The sequence below is a fragment of the Ochotona princeps genome, chromosome 30, assembly GCF_030435755.1.
Source record: "Ochotona princeps isolate mOchPri1 chromosome 30, mOchPri1.hap1, whole genome shotgun sequence".
In the NCBI taxonomy this organism is placed as follows: Eukaryota; Metazoa; Chordata; class Mammalia; order Lagomorpha; family Ochotonidae; genus Ochotona; species Ochotona princeps.
The window spans coordinates 11038576-11056869 of NC_080861.1; the positions used below are offsets into that span (position 1 = coordinate 11038576).

Genomic DNA, 18294 nt, shown 5'->3' on the forward strand with positions numbered 1-18294 from the left:
CAAATTCTTCTATATGCATACCCAAGAGAAATGGGCATATCTGTTCACATAACAACTCGTAGCAGTATTATTACTTTTAAAAAATTAAAGGCAAATACATTGCAGGGTTAATGTCAGAGGAAAGAGATGGAGAACCATCACATTCCTTGATTGATTCTCCAAATACTCCCAACAGCTAGAGCTGGGGTGGCGCCAAAACCAGGAGCCAGGACACAAACTGGGTCTCCCACCTGGGTGGCAAGGAACTCAGTAACTTGAACCTGCTGCCTCCTAGGGTCTGTTAGGCACCAGAGTCAGGATCAAAACCAGGGAATGAATCCAGACACTCTGATATGGGACTGGGGAGTTTTAAGCCAAGTCTTAGGTGCTAGACCAAATGCTTGCCCTGGCACTATTCTCGTTAGCCAACAAGTATATTCACCCAAATATCCACTAACTGGTAAATGAGAATGCTAAAGGTAGAATGATATCATAAAAATGACTTCACCTCAGGCCATGCCTAGAATTCTCCCTGTGATGCCATTGAAAACCTTTTGGGTCAGTCTGCAGAAAAGACCCACAGTTATGAGAAGGCTGTGAGCACTCCCCTTCCGTGGACCACCCACATGGGTGATCTAGCCAGGAGCCTCTGATTTTCTCTGTCACAGGGGCACTGTCCCCTAGGCTGCCAGGTTCCTGCTGCAGAACGCGTGGAAAACAGCACTCGTAAGGTGTTCTGGAAGGAAAGCACAGAACCAAAACATTTCCCTGATTACTTGTAGAATCTTACCATGGTTGTTTTAATCTAAGACCCCACAGTTTCACGGTTATAAAATCATGACTGGGCTATTGAATGCATTGAGTGTGGGGAACCTGCATCCGGGAGTTGGAGCTATTACCTTGTTAGACACAGCATTGTAGAATAGCCAGTTTCCTTCTCTTTTAGATTCTACCTAGTTGTTCTCTGCTGCTCTTCAGCACAAGTGTAAATCAAAACACATGTTTATGTAATTTAAAAAAATAAAGATGATACGCTTCCCGATATAGAAATTAAAAGCCAGGATGGCAATTAAGAACTCAACATCAAGAGAGATTATCACTTAGATGCAATTTTGTGGGGGAAAAAGATGAGCTATTTTAAAGTATACAGATATTAAAAGTCAGTAGTACTCAATTTTTAAAAGAAGTGGAATAAAACTTCATTAACACACTTTGGAAGATCCTGAACTACAGGCTTCCAAAAGAAAGTCTGAGGCTTCAACTTAAATAGACACCTTGAGTTGCCAATCAAAGCGGTTCATAATCAATATGATATGCAGTGTGGCCATATGACTGCTTAGAGATCTGCTCCCAGTTTCTGAAACAGACGCAAACCCAAAGCCCCACCAGTCACCAAGCAGGCCCACAGAAACCCTTCCCCTGCGTCTCTCTTCTCTTTCATCTCTGACACACAATACAGTATATGAACCCAGAGAGCCCACACTCCTTGCTGGCACACAGGCATTTTCATCAGGATTAACATCCAAAGTCCAGCTGGTTCCTGCATGAATGCACACTGTAGCACCTTTCACAAGTCCCTGGTAACACTGCCTGCACCTTCTCACACTACGGAGGCTGTTCTACTTCCAAAGAAGAAAAAGGAGCTCATCTGGACTGAACAACACAGCTGTTGATAGAAACAACCCACACTCCATGCGGACAGAAATCCCTCTAACTGGAGGAATTCTCCCCCTTAGTTGTCAAGCTATGGGAAATGTCACTTCTCCAGATACATCAAAATGCACAACACAGTGCTAATCCAAAGCCAAAAGTATCCTCTATATTGTACTGTGACTACTTATACAGCAATGAAAGCACTCAAAATACATGGTAAATATCTCATGCTTAAAAAATTGATTGAAGCAGAGCAAGGAAGATTGGAAGAAAAGTAGGTAATCAGAAATGCTAAAAGCTTTCATCAACAGTATCCCTTCTCACTCTCCCTCAAAGATATAATTATGGCAAAAGTGACCAATATTTGAGGCTTATTTTTGTTTTCATCTATTGGATGACTGGCATGAAATGTGTGAACAAAAGGCAAATTTGGCTGTGTAAGTTGCTTAGGCCAGAGGAAAAAAAAGGAAATTGCAGGACCCCTGGTGGGAAATACGTTATATTGGCAAGACAGGTGGCAATGAAGTCTGGACTCTTAGGTTCAGAGTGTTTCCCAGCCCAGGTTGCAGTCCCTGAAACAGGCCCCGTGCAAAGGTCAGATGTAAGGGAGGCAGGATCTGGGTGAGCATGAGCTACACACTGATCCATTGTCTTCGGGCTGGCTCAGCTCCTCTGGCCAGAATGAACACATTGACAAGTTCTTCCAGCTGACAGTTCTTCTTCCAGAAGACAGTTTCAGAATTTCCTTTTGTCACTTTCTCATTTGTAAAAGCAACATGGGAGAAATGAAATGACTCATCTAAGGGTATGAGTCGAATGATAGAGGTAGCACTAAATCCCCGATATCACCATTCCCACACCAACAACATTCTTCCCTCCAGGTGAAATACCAACAACCAGAAAAGAAGAACTACAAAGAACAAAAACAATGAAAAGGGAGAGGAGGAGAAAGTTACCTGTTCAGAATCTCCTCTGCAGCTTTTCGTCCCTCAAAACAGAGTGCTGTTTTAAAGAGTCAAAGTCATTTTCTGTGTCACGCTTCCAAGTCCCGGAGTTAAGACATGCTATGACAGCGTACGAAGCAAATCACCTTTGCTCAGAGCTTGCTGCAGCCCTAGGAGCTAACAACCAGAGGCCAAGGTAGTTATTAGCAGATGGTTATGAGGTAGCACGTCGGTAAACTAATCAGTGTTCCTGTACAAATATTTAAAATAATTCCAAGATAATTTGAACTTCAACACGGAGCGAGCCAAACACATTTGTAATCTGAACCCAAGGTTCTAATAAGTTACTGCCTTTTGGATGTCCTTCAAGGTGAGGGACATTTTTAGAAAGATTAACACTTGAGTGGAAACAAAGAGTGACATTTTCAACGTAAACAGGCAGTCAGAGCTCCTTTTCTACAAAACTGAGCGTATCTCTCTTCCTAACTCAGCTACCACGGACATATCTGCTGCAAGGACACAGTCACAGGAAGGCACTGAACACACGAAACACAAATGAAACTTTAGAAACAGATGGAAAACACTCAAGCAGATGATGAAAGAGTTCAAGGTAGCTGACAATAGAACGATGCAATGGAAAAAAAAATACTGTTGGGCAGGGAGACAAAAGCCAGTGCTAAACAGCTCCTTCAAATAAGACTCAATGCTACGGGATTTCTGGCCAGGTAAGTCTGCAATTGGAATCAAATCCATATACACAAAGGAACTTTAGAAAGTTATAGAAAATGATAATCAAAATGTAAAATAATTTTGGTTCAACAGTGTTTAAGACCCATGCATTTTTTACTATATGTATTTAAAACTATTTGCAATACTCTCATATCTTGTTTTTGTAAATGAGGATGAATTCATTTGCAACATGGGCTTGACAATACAGGCAAATGACTCAATCTAAAGCTTTCTACATGATTCTGGAAACTCAAATATGTGATTCATCCATCTTTAGTTTCATTTTAGCGAGTAGCCCCCAAAAGTTTCACTACAAAGTTAAAATTGGTTTTGCAAATCCAACACTGTCCACAGCCTAATGCTCTGTAGGTAGCAATAAGGAAAAACAAAATACTCTCTGGCTCAGATAAAATTTGGCATAATTACAGGTCTGGTGTTTGGAAAACGAGGGCCAGATGAAAACGGTGCAGAGACATGAATAACCCAAAGTGTCTGAGACTACAGCACTTACGTCTCATTAACCGCCAATTACGGTATTCATAATTTAACACAAAAAGGAAAAACACAAACGGGCTTTTAAAAAAACATCCCTTTTATCTAGACTTCAGTTTACACTTGGCCTCTAAGACAGAATTAATGCAATAGGTTGAGAAAGGGAGTAGTTAGATTGAGCAATAAAAACACTTTTGATAACATGGAAAGCTATAAAAATGGCTTGGCTCAAGCTATTAGCTAAAGACAAATACTACCCTGCAGGAGGGAAAGAAACAACCTTTTCTGGATCCTAAGGCCTGCTCTGTTTCTAAAGGCCTTGCTTTCCCTGGAAATGTAATATGCCCCTTTAAAGAGACATTTTCGAAATTTATGAATCTGCAACATTTTTTTTTGTAATCAAATTCTTATCTCTTCTTTTGCAAGACCAAGTGTCAAGAGTTCTGTCACAATATGGGAAGCAAAAATGATCTGTAGGTATTTATTCGGTTATTTCATTATTAATACTTTATGACTGTTCTTGTCAGTGTTCCCCTTACAGTTTCACTAGTAGTGCTGATGCCTTGCATTCTAATGAGGATATAGCCTTAAGTTTAGCATGTTTATTGCATTTCTGAGTTCTGGTGCAAACATTTTATTACTCTGTCCCCTGGCAATGGCCGCTTCACTCTAGTGTCATCCTTGGACTAAAAGCTCATTAGCAATGCAAATTTGTGGGCTCCATGCCAGACCTGCAGAATTAAAAGGTCTGAGGTAGGGGCCAGACATGTGCTTCAAGAAGCTCACTCAAGATTGCTAGGCTCACATTTGAGATGCTTCCTCAAGAGAGGAAGGGACTCTGGTGCTGGGGTGAAGAGCGGGGAGAAGTAGGACCGAAGTGAGGAGGCACACCTGAGCTGCCACCTGCAGGCTTCATCTTGACTGCTGCAGGGCAGGCTGCCAACAAACAAGAGGAAGAAAACAAAATCCAGAGCAGGTTTTCGGGAAAGTGAGCTCCCTGCTGATCTGGGCTGTGGCTGTGGGAGCCATGGCTCTCTCTCAGATTGCAGGCTGCCATGGGGAGCAGAACCAGGACCTCCCTCCCTTAGGGTTTCTGTTTTGGCTGCTGAATATTGAAAATGACAAGACTGCTTATGTTTCATGCATGCCTGCATGTCAGTTCCAATTAGATATCATCTCTACATGAGCATGTCTCAAGCTGCAAGTTCTCTGCATTTCAGGGCATGGCCTATCTCTCCTCCTTCTTAGTCCAGCTTGCTGGAAGCTGCACTACTGTCACCTGCTCCTGCACACTGTCATATTCGAGAACTACTTTTCTACTTCTTGAGCCTGACTTGACACATAGATCCTTTGGTGTGACATTTCAAAACTGACCCTTTAGTCCTTTCTTCTTCTTTTGTGACATCATGTTTCCTTGACAACAAAAGCAACTAAGTAAAAATGCAAAGAAGAAAATGACCTGTATTCCTACCATTTATTGTAATCAATATAATCATATAACTACAAAGTATCATTTATTAAGATAAGGAAATAAAATGATTACATAATTATATATTTTACTTTTTTCTCCTGTTTACTGATCTACAAGCTGTTTTCCAGGGTTTTAGCTTTATAAATAATAATGCTCATGCAATAAATAGTTTTGTACAAAAATCATTTTATTAATGCATGATGACCAAATGACCTTTGTGGTCAACTCAACGAGTTGGAGTTTCTGGATTAAAACATGTACTTTATATTGAAGTGCTTGACACAGCTGTCCCCAGAGAGTACCAGGTTAAAAAACAACCCGATTGTAAAACTGGGAAAGCCATGTTGAAGAGAAACTGCAAATATCCCTAGGAAAACTATAGACAACTCAGAATTGATCTCATTTACTTAAATACTTGCAACAGTAAAACATCGCAAATAACTGCTATTCACAAAACAGAGATAAAATCATGCAGAAATTAAAATGTATGTGCTAGATATCTATGTGTTTACACAGACCTCTCTGTAAAACATGATGGCACAATGTTGAAAATTAAAAAAAAAACCCAACATACAGAATGCAATCATATATAGAAAAATTTAAAAAGCATAAAGCAGAAATCTGCTGTCTCACCCTGCCTTCCAGTTCCCCCTAGGTCTCCAGGATGTATTTTTAGCCCCTTGTCCCATCCCCTCACCTCCTTCCGATTCCCACCTGTCCTGTGTCCATTGCCACTCTGCTGAAAGCAGAGGCCTGGATTGTGCATCTGTCGATAATGAAGCCCTAATTTTGAAGACTCTGAAGTTGGTGACGTATCATGCCTGTTATAATTTGATGTTAAAACATAACAGTAAAAAAACTAAAAAAAGGATTTTGACAGGTGATTGAGGTTAGTAACCAGTGGATCGTGAGTAATCAAAGAACAGATTTTCCAAGTACACTTAAGCTGATCCTATGAGACTTTTAAAAACATTGGGTTTTGTCTGGCTTGAGCAGTAGCAGAAACCAGAGACATTCGAAGACTGGAGAACACTTGGTTTTCCACAGTTGCATCAAAGATGGTAGGACCATGAAAAAAGAATGTGGGCAGCTAGAAGAGGACGGGTGGGTCTCACCTGCCAGTCAGAGGAGAAACAGGCCTCAGACCCACGGCTGCAAGGAACTGGATTCCGAAAACAACTGGAAAGATTCTTTTCCAGAGCTTCTAGAAAAGAACCGACATCCCCTACACCTGCCCTTTGACCTCTGAGAGCTCAGTCCTAGAAACACTGTAGGAATTTTAGCTGGATTCATTTATTTATTTCACAAAGCAATTTTTTGAAGGAAGCAAGGTAAAATGCTAATTTTTTTTGGAATCTAGGGGACACTTGTCAAAATGTGGGTGAGGACCTATGGAGAGCTTCAAGATATCCCTAAGGTCAAAATAACTTTTGGTAAAAAGTAGTGAGGAAACCTGTGGCACCATCTAAGGTGGTGATAGCAGATGCATCAGTGTCACTATTTTGCATATCACATGTTTGCAAATAAGCTGGTTTCACCTAACAGTATTCTTGATGAAGTAATAAAATTGTTTAATTAGGTCTCAACCCTTAGGCATTGCTTTTTTTTTTTAAGATTTACTTAATTTTATTAGAAAGGCATAGAGGAGGCCGGACAAAGAGAAAGATCTTGCTTCCGCTGATTCACTCTCCAAAGCGCTGCAACGGCTTGAGCTGAGCCAATCTGAAATCAAGAGCTAGGAACCTCTTCTGGGTCCCCCATGTGCGCATAGGATCCCAAAGCTTTGGGCCATCCTCCCAGGCTACAAGCAGGGAGTTGGATGGGAAGTGGAGCAGCTGAGATATGCCATCATCCAATGAGATCCTGGTAGATGCAAAGCAAGGATTTAGCCACTGGGTCATTGTGCTGGGCCCTGAGTATTACTTTTAAAAGATACTCTGGAACTTGCATTGTAGCATAATGAGTTAAGCCAGTGCTGGCATCCTATAAAGATGTCATTTCAAATTCTGGCTGCTCTGCTTCCAATTCAGCTCCTTCCTCCTTTCCTGGGAAAGCAGTAGAAGATGGTCCAAACGCTTGAGTCCCTGTTAGCCATATGGGAGATCTAGAAGAAGCTCCTGGCTCCTGGTTTAAAACTGACTCAGTCCTGGTTGTTCTGGACATACAGAAAGTGAACCAGGAGATAGAAAATCCATCTCTACCTTCTTGGCAACTCTTTCAAATATATAAACCTTTAAAAAAAAGTCTGAAAGAAATGAAAGATTGTCTGAATGACAAAATTAGAGAGCATGTTGAATATCTTGTATATGCCATGCTTGCTTTTTATGCCCATCTGTAAACAGAGTAGTACAAACAAGTTTTGTGTCAATTGAAGGGTTGCAGACCATGGTTTACAGGCCAGATCTCTCCCACTTCCTGTTAGTCTTATTGCTGTGCATAAAGTTGTGTGGAACAGTCAAACATATTTGTTTATGCATCATCTGTGGCTACTGTTGTAGTGCAAGGGCAGGGTTGAGGAATTTAAACAGAGACTGTGCACCCTGCAAAACCAACAGAATTTACTGTTTGCTCTTAACAGACAAAATTTGCTGGTCTCTGGTCTTCTAGATTGTAAGAGAATGCTTTTGTTTTCCTATACATCTGCAATATTCCTTCAAATGATAAGAAATCTTGAAGATGTTTCCTCTTCATATTTATAGCCTTTAGATTTTGTTTGTGGATTTTTTTTCACATTGTAGAGAGATTTTTACATTTCATGTAGTAACCCAATTCAGTCTTTTAATATAATTATTTCTATGGTGGGTATGTACCACAGTGGCTAACCTGCTGCCTAGGATGCCTGTCATCTATATTGAAGTGCATGAGTCTAGTCCTGACTACTCCACTTTAGATTCAACTTCCTGCTAATGTGTATGCAGGAGGCAATGGGGTGTGACTCAAGTACCAAGTGCAGCTCTGGCTTTGTCCTGGCCCAGTCATGGCTGTTGCAAGCATCTGGGGAGTCAATCAGCAAATAGAAGCTTTGAAGAATACCTGTTCTTAACTTTTTGAGGATAATTATTTTGACAATTCATTGGCTATTCTTATTTTCTTTAATCTCACGTGAATTTTTAAATTATTTTGTCATGTTTCTGAATCAGCACTTCTGATTGTAATGGCATTAAACTGTTGGATTATTATTTGCAGAACTTATCTTTTTAAAATACTGACCCATCTGTCAATGAGCTTAGACTGTTTCCTGTTTGAGATCATCTTACTCAAAAATAGGTTTGTTGTTTATTCAAGGCAATTGTACAAATTTATTTTTATATTTATGCCTGGTTATTTTCTATTTTAGAGTCACAAAAATGGCATGTATTTGTGTATTCCTGTTTCATATAACAGGAATATTTTTGTAAGTAGATGCCAGATTCTACTCTTGACAATTTTAATACCTTTATTTTCTCCCAGTTGGTTCTCTTAGGTTTTCACTACAGAGAAGAAGAAAGGAGGAGGAATCCTTGTTCCTACAAAACTGTATCATGGAACATAATCCTAATTTAAAAAATTAAAAGACAGTGTGGAATTGGTAAAAGAATAAACAGAGGGAGTAATGCAGTAAAAATTGAGAGCCTGAAGGTTTAAGAAAAGAAAGAAAAAAGGAATTTGTTATTGTTCTCCTTTGTAATCCCTCTGCGTAATATTTCCTGTTACTATCTTGGCTAGTAGACTATTGAGAAAAACAATTCTGAATTTATATCACTTTTCTTGCTTCACACTTAGAAATATAGAAATTTATATTTTATATAACTAAACTAGTATTTAATCTTTGGTTCAAATAAATAATATTTATTATTTATGTCAGGTATCTATAGTGATGACAGAAATTTTCTCAATTTAATCTATTGATAATTACAATTACAGTTTTATGTAACAGTAACAAGTCTAGTGCTGTTAAGAACAAATCTGCTTGGTTTGTTACTGCTTTTATTATTTGCTCACATTCAACACAATGTGAGTTGAATTTGCTGAGATTTTATTTAGAATTTTTTAAGGTTGTGGTTGGTACTCTAGGGTTTTTCTTGATGTCTTTGTTAGAATTATTCTGTACTATTAAACACACACTTACCCACACACACACACATTGGGGCCAGCACTGTGGCCTGTGTTGTCATCTCACGTACATGCTGGCTAGTGTCCCAGCCACTCCACATTCAAATAAGTTCCCTGCTAATGGCTTGCAAAAAGTAGCAGACGATGACCCACGTCTTTGGGCCCCTGTTACTCCTATATGAGACCCAGATGAAGCTCCTAGTTCCTGGACCTGGTCTAATGCAGCATCTCTTTGTCTTTCCCCTTTTCTCTGTAGCTATAACTGTCAAATAAATAAATAATACATGAATCTTTTCAAAAAAGAAATTGAGGAATGATCACATCCTTTTTTTGTAATCCATAAAATACACATTATGCCTGCTAACTCTAAAGACTTCTACAAATTATGTCATAAATCAGAGAACAATTAATATAATTAGAATAAAATATGGTATGAATTTATCCAATTAAATTACATATGGAGAGTGCACAATCATGACATTAAAAACAGCGGCAAAACAATAAGGTCAGACTTAGAGTTTCATTTCTTGGTCAATGGAGGTCACAATGATAGCAATTAGTAGAGAAAAGGGGAGAAAGTTTTCTCTTACCAGTCTTGAAGCAATTAGGCTAAACCATTCTCCTAGTTCCATGAGGATATGCATTGGACTGAGACCAACAATGGAGTTATTCCATGATACTGAAACGTACACAGAGGGTCCAGCACAATAGCCTAGTGGCTAAAGTCCTCGCCTTGCATACGCTGGGATCCCATATGGATACTGGTTCTAATCCCACTGGTTCTGCTTCTCTGGGAAAGCAGTCAAGGACGGCCTAAAGCCTTGGGACCCTGCACCCATGTGGGAGACTCGGAAGCAGCTCTGGCTCCTGCTTCGAATTGGCACCCCTCCAGCCATTGTGGTCACTTGGGGAGTGAAACAACAGATGGAAGATCTTCCTCTTTGTCTCTCCTCTTCTCTGTATATCTGACTTTGCAATAAAAAAATATATTAAAAAAGAAACATCCACAGAAAGAAAAGGTCAGCTCCTGGAACATAGCCAGATTAGACAAACTAACATAAAAAACACTCAAACATTGGTGAGTGGGAGTCAGGTACTGTCCACAGGAAGGAAATGTACTTCAAGAGCTGTAGCATCCATTGTGAAGAATATGTCTAGTGGTGGCACAGGCATTTGTCCACCGTGCGTCTCAGGGACATGCACCTGAGAAATCTGAATCTTTGCTGGCTCCATGCACACCAGCAACTACTTCTAAACGTGACAATTTCTGCTGATACTGGGAAAGGTTATGAGAGTGGCCCAGAGATACAGACAGCAACCACTCTGTATAGGAACATCAGCCCTATATCGTCATGCAGCATCATTTCCACACACATTGCCAAGGGATACACATAAAATCCCAACCCTTCCAGCTAAAAGTGCCCAGCTTTCTTTCCTATCTGAAAATATTGATGATAAGACATTTTAAGGGGATCCTTTTAAAAGTTTCAGTTTATTAAAGAATGAAATAACTGGTTATTTTCAAAACTTTAAATGTTAGAGGCAAATCTCATGCAGCATACCTCACTGTCACAATGCCCTATTGTTCTCAGTCAGTGCGGATCCTCTCATGGCAGCTGGGAGCTACTAAGAGCATAATTCTGATGGGATTTTTATCCACAGATCTACAGGCCATTTTATTGAGTTGTCAATTACTAAAATGGTACAGGAGAATTTCTTGCAAGAGTTATCATTTAGTCACCACTGGTTTTTCTCTGGAATTATTATTATTATTATTATTATTATTATTATTATTATTATTACTTTTGTCTGCCAGGATGGGGGCAGAAGCAACAGAAGTATGCAGGGGTGGGAAAGGAGTGTGTGGCTTGGGAAATCATATGGTCTGGCCCTGCCAAGCCTGGACACGTGGGACTCCAAATTTAATCAATTTACAGCAGGTCACTTTGTAAACTGATAGTTTTATGTGGCCTGAACATGTTTTTATAAACAGCCAAATGGACCTTAGCAGAAAAGATTTAAAAAGCTACCCACCCTGTAAGCCAAAGCCAACATAGGGAATGGAAGGATTTCATTTTCATTTTTGGTGAATTTACTGTTAAAGAAGAGCTACTCTGTCTTTAGTGTTCATAATGGAAATCATGATCAATAACACACTAAAAACACACTTGGTGAGTTAAACTAATTGTTCACTCAGTAAATCCTGGTTTAAAGCTTTACCTTTCCTATGTGCCATCTTCAGAAACATGGAAAAAATGTTAAAAGGAGGAAATATTTTTGCTGTTACACTGAGTTCTATGAAGTTGCTGATTCCATTTTTGATGCCTGAGGTATCTATTTTGACCTTTAGCACAGAAACGAACATCAACAATTTTATCCAACATATTTCAACAAACAATGGTTTGTCAGCTTCTTTTGTGCTATCGGTGAGCAGAATACACCCAGCAATTTACCAATGACAAGAAAGTCATGCTGAAATATATCGGTCCTATTTTTCACTCAATTATTCAGACATAACACTTCTGAGAAGGGAATGACATTTGTTTTATAATTTGCTGTCACTTGGCTTCTCTTCCTGCATCAGAATGAATGAAACAATATTGTACCATTCTGCTGTTGTGATCACACCAAATTTTGACATATGCTGTATCTGGCTCGAAGTGCCACCGTGTCACCAGGTTTGTACTTGGAACCGTATTGAGCACATGTGTCTGCATGTGTGTGAACGTGCAAGCAATCCCATTTAGACATTTGTTTCCTGCTAACAGAAAGTCAAGCATATGTTTGAGATGGAGCTTCCCTTCCTTTTTGACACATTTTCTTTTTGTGATTAGATGCATTAAGAAATGCAACAATGACATTAAAAACAAGAGGTGGGGTGTGAATCTGTAAACATCAACCACAGTTATAGCAGAGACCTTTACATCCATTAGTATCTACCTGCTGAAACCCTAATCCCGCTGACTGAATGCATTTTCATTTAGTTTATGGCACATTTCAAATTATTACAGAAGGAAAAAAAACCATTTTCCATAAAAAATAGAGCTCATGAAATAACACACGGCTTATTTGAACATTAAACTGTCCTCTATAAAAATGTCAGCTTAACTGGATTACTTCCATCAATGCCGTGAAAATGGAGTCGGCAAATGAGGTTTTGATGGTTGCAATGAAAAAAATTTTTTTCCTGGTATTTCATTCTGGTGGTTTATGAGGCTACTAAAACCCTCAATATAATTATGGTTTGACACTTTCTATCGTTTTTTATTTATAGTCTTCCAAAGGAAGTAGTGCAAATTGCATTCTTTAAAACATCACTGAACATGTTCTAAGTATCCAAAATGTCATGAAAACTGAAATACAATGATTCAAAATGTGAGCCAGTCTGCAACCACAGATTTAAAATCATTGAAAATTAGAGGTGAAATCCAACTTAGTATCAACATGCTATTATGTTCTGTAGGAATCCAGATTTGGGCCACATGAAAGATACCTTGGTATCATTTTTACTTCTTTGTTCTTAATCAAGTATCTGTGTAAAGAATCACATTGTTCTTAGAAATTATGAAATAATTCACATTGTGACAATGATTTTGAGAGGCAGCAAATCCAGCAGTCAGGAAAATGGGCTCTGGTTTCCTATAGATCCAATTCAGGTTCTGGTTTGGTCATGTGCTAGTGGCAAGTATAGCACTCTGGATCTTGGTCTACCTTAATCATTTTCCTTGGTTCTACAAGGGAGATATAAACAGTAGTTAGTATATACACAGAGTTACTGTAAAAAAATTACATTGATTCATCCGTGAAAACACTTAAGCACAATGTTGGACACAAAGAAACGCTTGAAAAAAAATATTAGAATTCTTGGAAAGGAGGGGATGTTAAGTACTTTGAAACAAGAGATGCTGAATACAATAGTACTAATAACAGTCGAGTGACATATGGGCCAAAGTGGTCTGTATGCAGCTGCAACTGTAAATTTCAAGTTTAAAACCCCAAACACCAGGATTCCATATGGTTTTGAATTCACTGGGTAAAAAATATGCCCTATAAACAACTGTGGCCTCAAAACCCTGCACTCAAGACTCAATCTGTTTGACTTCTCCGTTGTTACTCTTTTGGGAGATCTTCGACAAGATGAGGTAAATACCAGTTGCTGAAGGTTATTTTTCCATAAGCCACTACAACTTACCGCATGACGGTAAGTGCATTTTGAATGAAGAGGCTGAAGCTGAATATCTGTTCATCACTAGAATAGGGCACCAATGTTGTAGTTCAAACGCCTATGGATTTCTTGAGAAGCCAGAAGAAAAATTCCGGTGACAGAAAAGAAAATCATCGGACACATGTCATTAAATTTCAGAAGCTCTCCACTGGGGAAATGTGGTCCACAATTGGATATGTGACATCAGAATTCAAAGACCAGCAAAGACTGGCAGGAAATAAATGTATCTTAGTCCAGGGCCTAAGACTGTCAATGAACTGGCCTATCTTCCAGAGAAGCCAGTCAATTCTACAACTACAGAGGCAGGTCAGCAAGAACAATGCAAACATTCCCCAAAGCAGAACTGAAGCCGATCTCTGCAACCAGAGATGGTTACCATCCACAGAACACATAAGTTAATACTAGAGTAATCGGTCCCATGGATTCCTTTTAGTATTCTCCACAGTGCAAGGCAAAAAGCAGATACAAGTAAAGCTCAAAGGTCTTATCATTCCAAGGAAGAAATCATAGCATTGAACCACTATATTTACATAGCAGCAGGCAAATATATACTTATAATGGCCCATCCCTCTAAGCAAAATATTAGAAAATAATTTCGTGAATAGCAAAACTACCCTTAACTTCGCATAAATTGCTTAAAAAAACTCAAAAATGAAACTGTTCAAATATTCTGTTCAAATATTTTGCCCAAATTAAACAAAACAAAACAGAAAGGAGTAGAAGTTTTGCCTCAGTGATCTGTATTGGCTTTAAAGGCAGCTCTGATCTGGACAATGCGCTTTGCTTTGTGTCTGCGGTGAATTGGTGTAGGAGTATAATAAGCACAGCCAGTCATCATCAAAGAGACACACCTCTGTCATCCAGGCTGAATGGTCTAGCGAGTGCTGAGTTGGCAACATTCTATGGTCTCGTCTTTCTTCTGGCCATTGGCTTAGCGTGGTGGCCAGGGTTAGCGGTTCACTCTGCCGCTGTGAAGCTGGACTTTTCTTCTGTGAAGCTAATTGGAACTGCAACATTGGCCTCATTATCGTCTTATAAACCCCTTCTGAGCTAACTAGTTCAGACAGCCATAGTGATAGGCTAAAATCGAAGGCAAGACAATTCAAAGCATCATGGACTTAGAATTTGGGCTGCTTCATATTATCAAAAACTGTAATATTCAAGCTCAGAGCATAATTCCTTTACATGTATCAATATAGTGACTGAATTAAGGATTTTTCAATTTTATCATCACTATTGGCTAAGTAGGGGTGACTGAGTCAAAAGAGATCTCTGAGGTGTTTTGCTTTTAGCAATTGTAATGTTACTCTTCCTACTGTGGTTTTGTTGAGACTGCATGGCCAAACAGAATACTCTGGGGTTGATTTTTTTCCCAAGCCAGGGACAGGGGATCACTGCATAATTAATTGGATTTCTCTAAGTTCAACTTGATTAACTGACTACAATTACCCCCAAAAAAGGAAAGAAAAAAGAATAAAAATTAAATTTTATTTTGCTGCATACTGACTACTTTGATTTAAATCTGTAATTCTCAACAGAGACAAGTTTATTCTACAGGGGATACTTGGCAATGCCTGAAGACTTTGTTTTATGATAATAATGGGGCTGGGTACAGAGAACAATACAGCTGGTGAGCACTACAGAAGATGCTCCAATGTCAGGATGCAACCAAGAATCATCTAATTGAAACTACCAGCAGTGTTGAGGGTGAAAAACACTGTTCTTAATAAGCAAAGCAGAATGCAGGGATCTGATCATTTGGGTAGCACCTAGCATCATTTGGGATCTGGGAGAAGAGAAGGAAAAGGGAAAACTCAAACATCATAATGTACAGAGCACTCCATTAAAAGGAAACATTAAAAAAAGGTTAGTGCTATTTTATAGTAATAAAAAAGAATATATACTGCTGAAAAGATCATCTATATGACTTGACTGCCCAGTTTGAATTTACTACATGAACTGATGGCATTGTATTTGAGCAAAAGGTTAATTTAAAAATGGTAATTTCATGACCTGATTTGTCTGTATAATAAAACATACTGTAAAATGCCAATCATTACTTAAGATTCATTCATTTTTTTTTATTGGAAAGGCATATTTATAAAGAGCAAGAGACAAAGAGAGAAAAATCTACCATCCACTGGTTCACTCTCCAAATGAATGAACAGCACAGCTGGAGCTATGCTGATCTAAAGCCAGGAGCCAAGAGTTTCTTCCAGGACTCCCAAGTGGGTGCAGGGTTCCAAGGCTTTGGGGCATCCTCGACTGTTTTCCCAGGACACAAGCAAGAGACTTTCACTATATTTTCTTCTGTGTGTTTTATAGTTTATGTGTTTGACACATTTAGTTAATATTTGAATGGCTTTAATAGCCAATGATATTTGAATTGATAGTTAATTTTAATGTATTCAATGATGTGGTATTTGAAAAGATGCAAAGAATTTTAACAAAATTAGAACCTGAGGTTAAAAAGTTGTTAATGGTAAGCATAATGGATAAATGATGATCCCCGCCCGCTGTCACGACCCCTTAAAAAAGATTCATGCACATGCTAACCCTCTTCCAAAAGCTCTCTATGGTAAAGTCTTTGGGAACTAAAAAAAAAAAGGGGGGGGGGAGGGTAATATGCTCAAGTATTAGGAGCAGCACCTGGAACGTGCTTTTAGTAGAATGAATCTGGGGCAGCAGGCTGAGCTGTTACGTGGGATCCCCACAGCCCACAAGCCAGTCAACTTGCAATCTCGTTTCCTAGCAGTGTGCATCCTGGGAAGTAACCTATCATGGCTGATGGAGCTGGAATGCTATCACCCATGTGGGAAACCCAGATGGAGTTCCAGACTATTGACTTTATGCAGCCCAACCCAGTCCCAGCTGTTGTGCGCCTCTAAGGAAAGAACCAGCATGTAGAAATTTCTCCCTCTTTTTTAAATAAATAAAAACAAATATACACTTAAAACCTTTTATATGATGTCACATATAATAGTTTATCTTTTTAACTATTAAGATAGCAATTAAGCTGCCCATCAATCAAAGCTGACATCTTAAAATTGAAATAAAAATACTGACCTTTTATGCCATACCACAAGAAAACCATGAATAAATGAAAACAAAGATTTCCGTGAGTATTATATTACTAATACTCTTTTCATGAATTTTGGCAGGAAAAGCAATTTCCTAGAAAATTGGATTAACCACCATGCATGTTTAAAATGAAATCATACCTACCAGAATCCCTCCCCCAAAGGCTCAAATAAATGTGTTCAAGAACATAGTACTTGCCATGGTGCTGCTGCTGGAGAAGTCTCCATAAATCTTTCAAGTTTTTGCAGGTCTAGTGAGTGGAGGCACTGACTGCCTTTGTGCTAGGCTGGCTTTCCAAGGAAGTTTGTGTTGTGAACAGATGTACATCCAAGGCGAGGAGAGTTTACAGTCCTCTTTCAAAAGATGCAGATTTCGTAAGCTTAGGAAACCCTGGAGTGCAACTAGCTGCACATACAGACGTCACCTGAACCTCTTTACTGTACAGGGAACAAGCATGGACAAACACAGATATCCCAGCTACTGCTACAACTGTGAGAGAGAAACAATCTTTGGCTTCTGACCCAAGAGTATCATGTGTTCTGCCTTCATTTAGGAAATGGTGCCAGCTAACCTGTTAGTTTGCAAGTGAGGTAAAAAATCTCACTCTTGACAGTTCTTTTCATGCAAGGACCCTACAAAGGATTGATCCCCTTTTGATGTTGAAGGACTCCATGCACGATTGTCTTAGTGGTCTGTCACGAAGTTAACTGTTTCTGCCCAAATTGGGATAATTATTTGATGCAGTCTAAGAGGAAAAGACCTGGGCCTGGAGACTGTGGAAGATAATTTATTCCCGGTATTAGTATGAGAGCAATTTTAAGTAATTCAATGACACGTATAGTTGAGAGGGGGGAAATATGAATTTGCTAAAATCAAATGACAAGCTATTAAGAAACTTACAGAAATATAAAATCCAGATGAACAGATTAGAGAACCTGTCCCATGTGTAAGGACAATAGAGGTGCGATTATAAAATTCATACACTTTCCATGTATTCTGAACATTTTTGCTGTGGAAATGCTGAGTGGGTAAGATTTTTTTCAACATAATCCGAACTGGCTTCACAATTTGTGATCCTCAATGAATGTCACATGACGGATCCAGCTGATACTTAATCACGCTAATTTCTAAGCCAATAATCCAGATTCATGTTCCAATAAGCACTTCTGTGTATATACATGGTGCTTATGGACTGCAATATTTAAAATCGAATTTGTTTTAGAAAGATTTGTGCATAATGGATTCCTGCTGGATATATGAGAGCACCATTGTGAAATTCTAGACCAGTTATAATGAAGTATATTTTTAAAGTGCATTAATGATATTGCCATATATGAACACAGCTTTTATTTTCTCCCCACTAAGTGCTTTCATATGAAGTCGGTGATCAGCAAGAAGTAGGTAGACACCCCAAGGCAGATGAGAATATGATTCTACAAGACAAGATACTTGGACCCACAGAGATGGGAGTCCACCAGAAGAAAGGAGCTTGAGACACACCAAAGTAGCTAGCAAGAGCCTTCCAGGCAGCCATGCATATAAGCAAGTTGCAGATAACACAAAGATGTCTTCAGGGAGTTCCAGTGCCTCCCAGTTGTCACTGTAGCTGCCTTTCTGGGCTTGCAGGA

At 39.1% G+C, this 18294-nt stretch overlaps 1 protein-coding gene across 12 annotated transcripts in view; it reads right to left on the minus strand.

Annotated features, from left to right (window-relative positions):
- The window catches only part of THRB (thyroid hormone receptor beta), a 337755-nt gene that overhangs the window by 246021 nt on the left and 73440 nt on the right, over positions 1-18294 (minus strand). Inside the window, exon 1 of one of the 12 annotated variants that reach the window (XM_058657062.1) lies at positions 2589-2882. The exons of 10 other annotated variants lie outside the window; for them this stretch is intronic. The gene's annotated coding sequence lies outside the window, so the exon portion shown is untranslated. Of the gene's footprint in view, positions 1-2588; positions 2883-18294 lie in introns of those variants that run through there. One more of the 12 variants, XM_058657056.1, reaches the window with a different exon arrangement.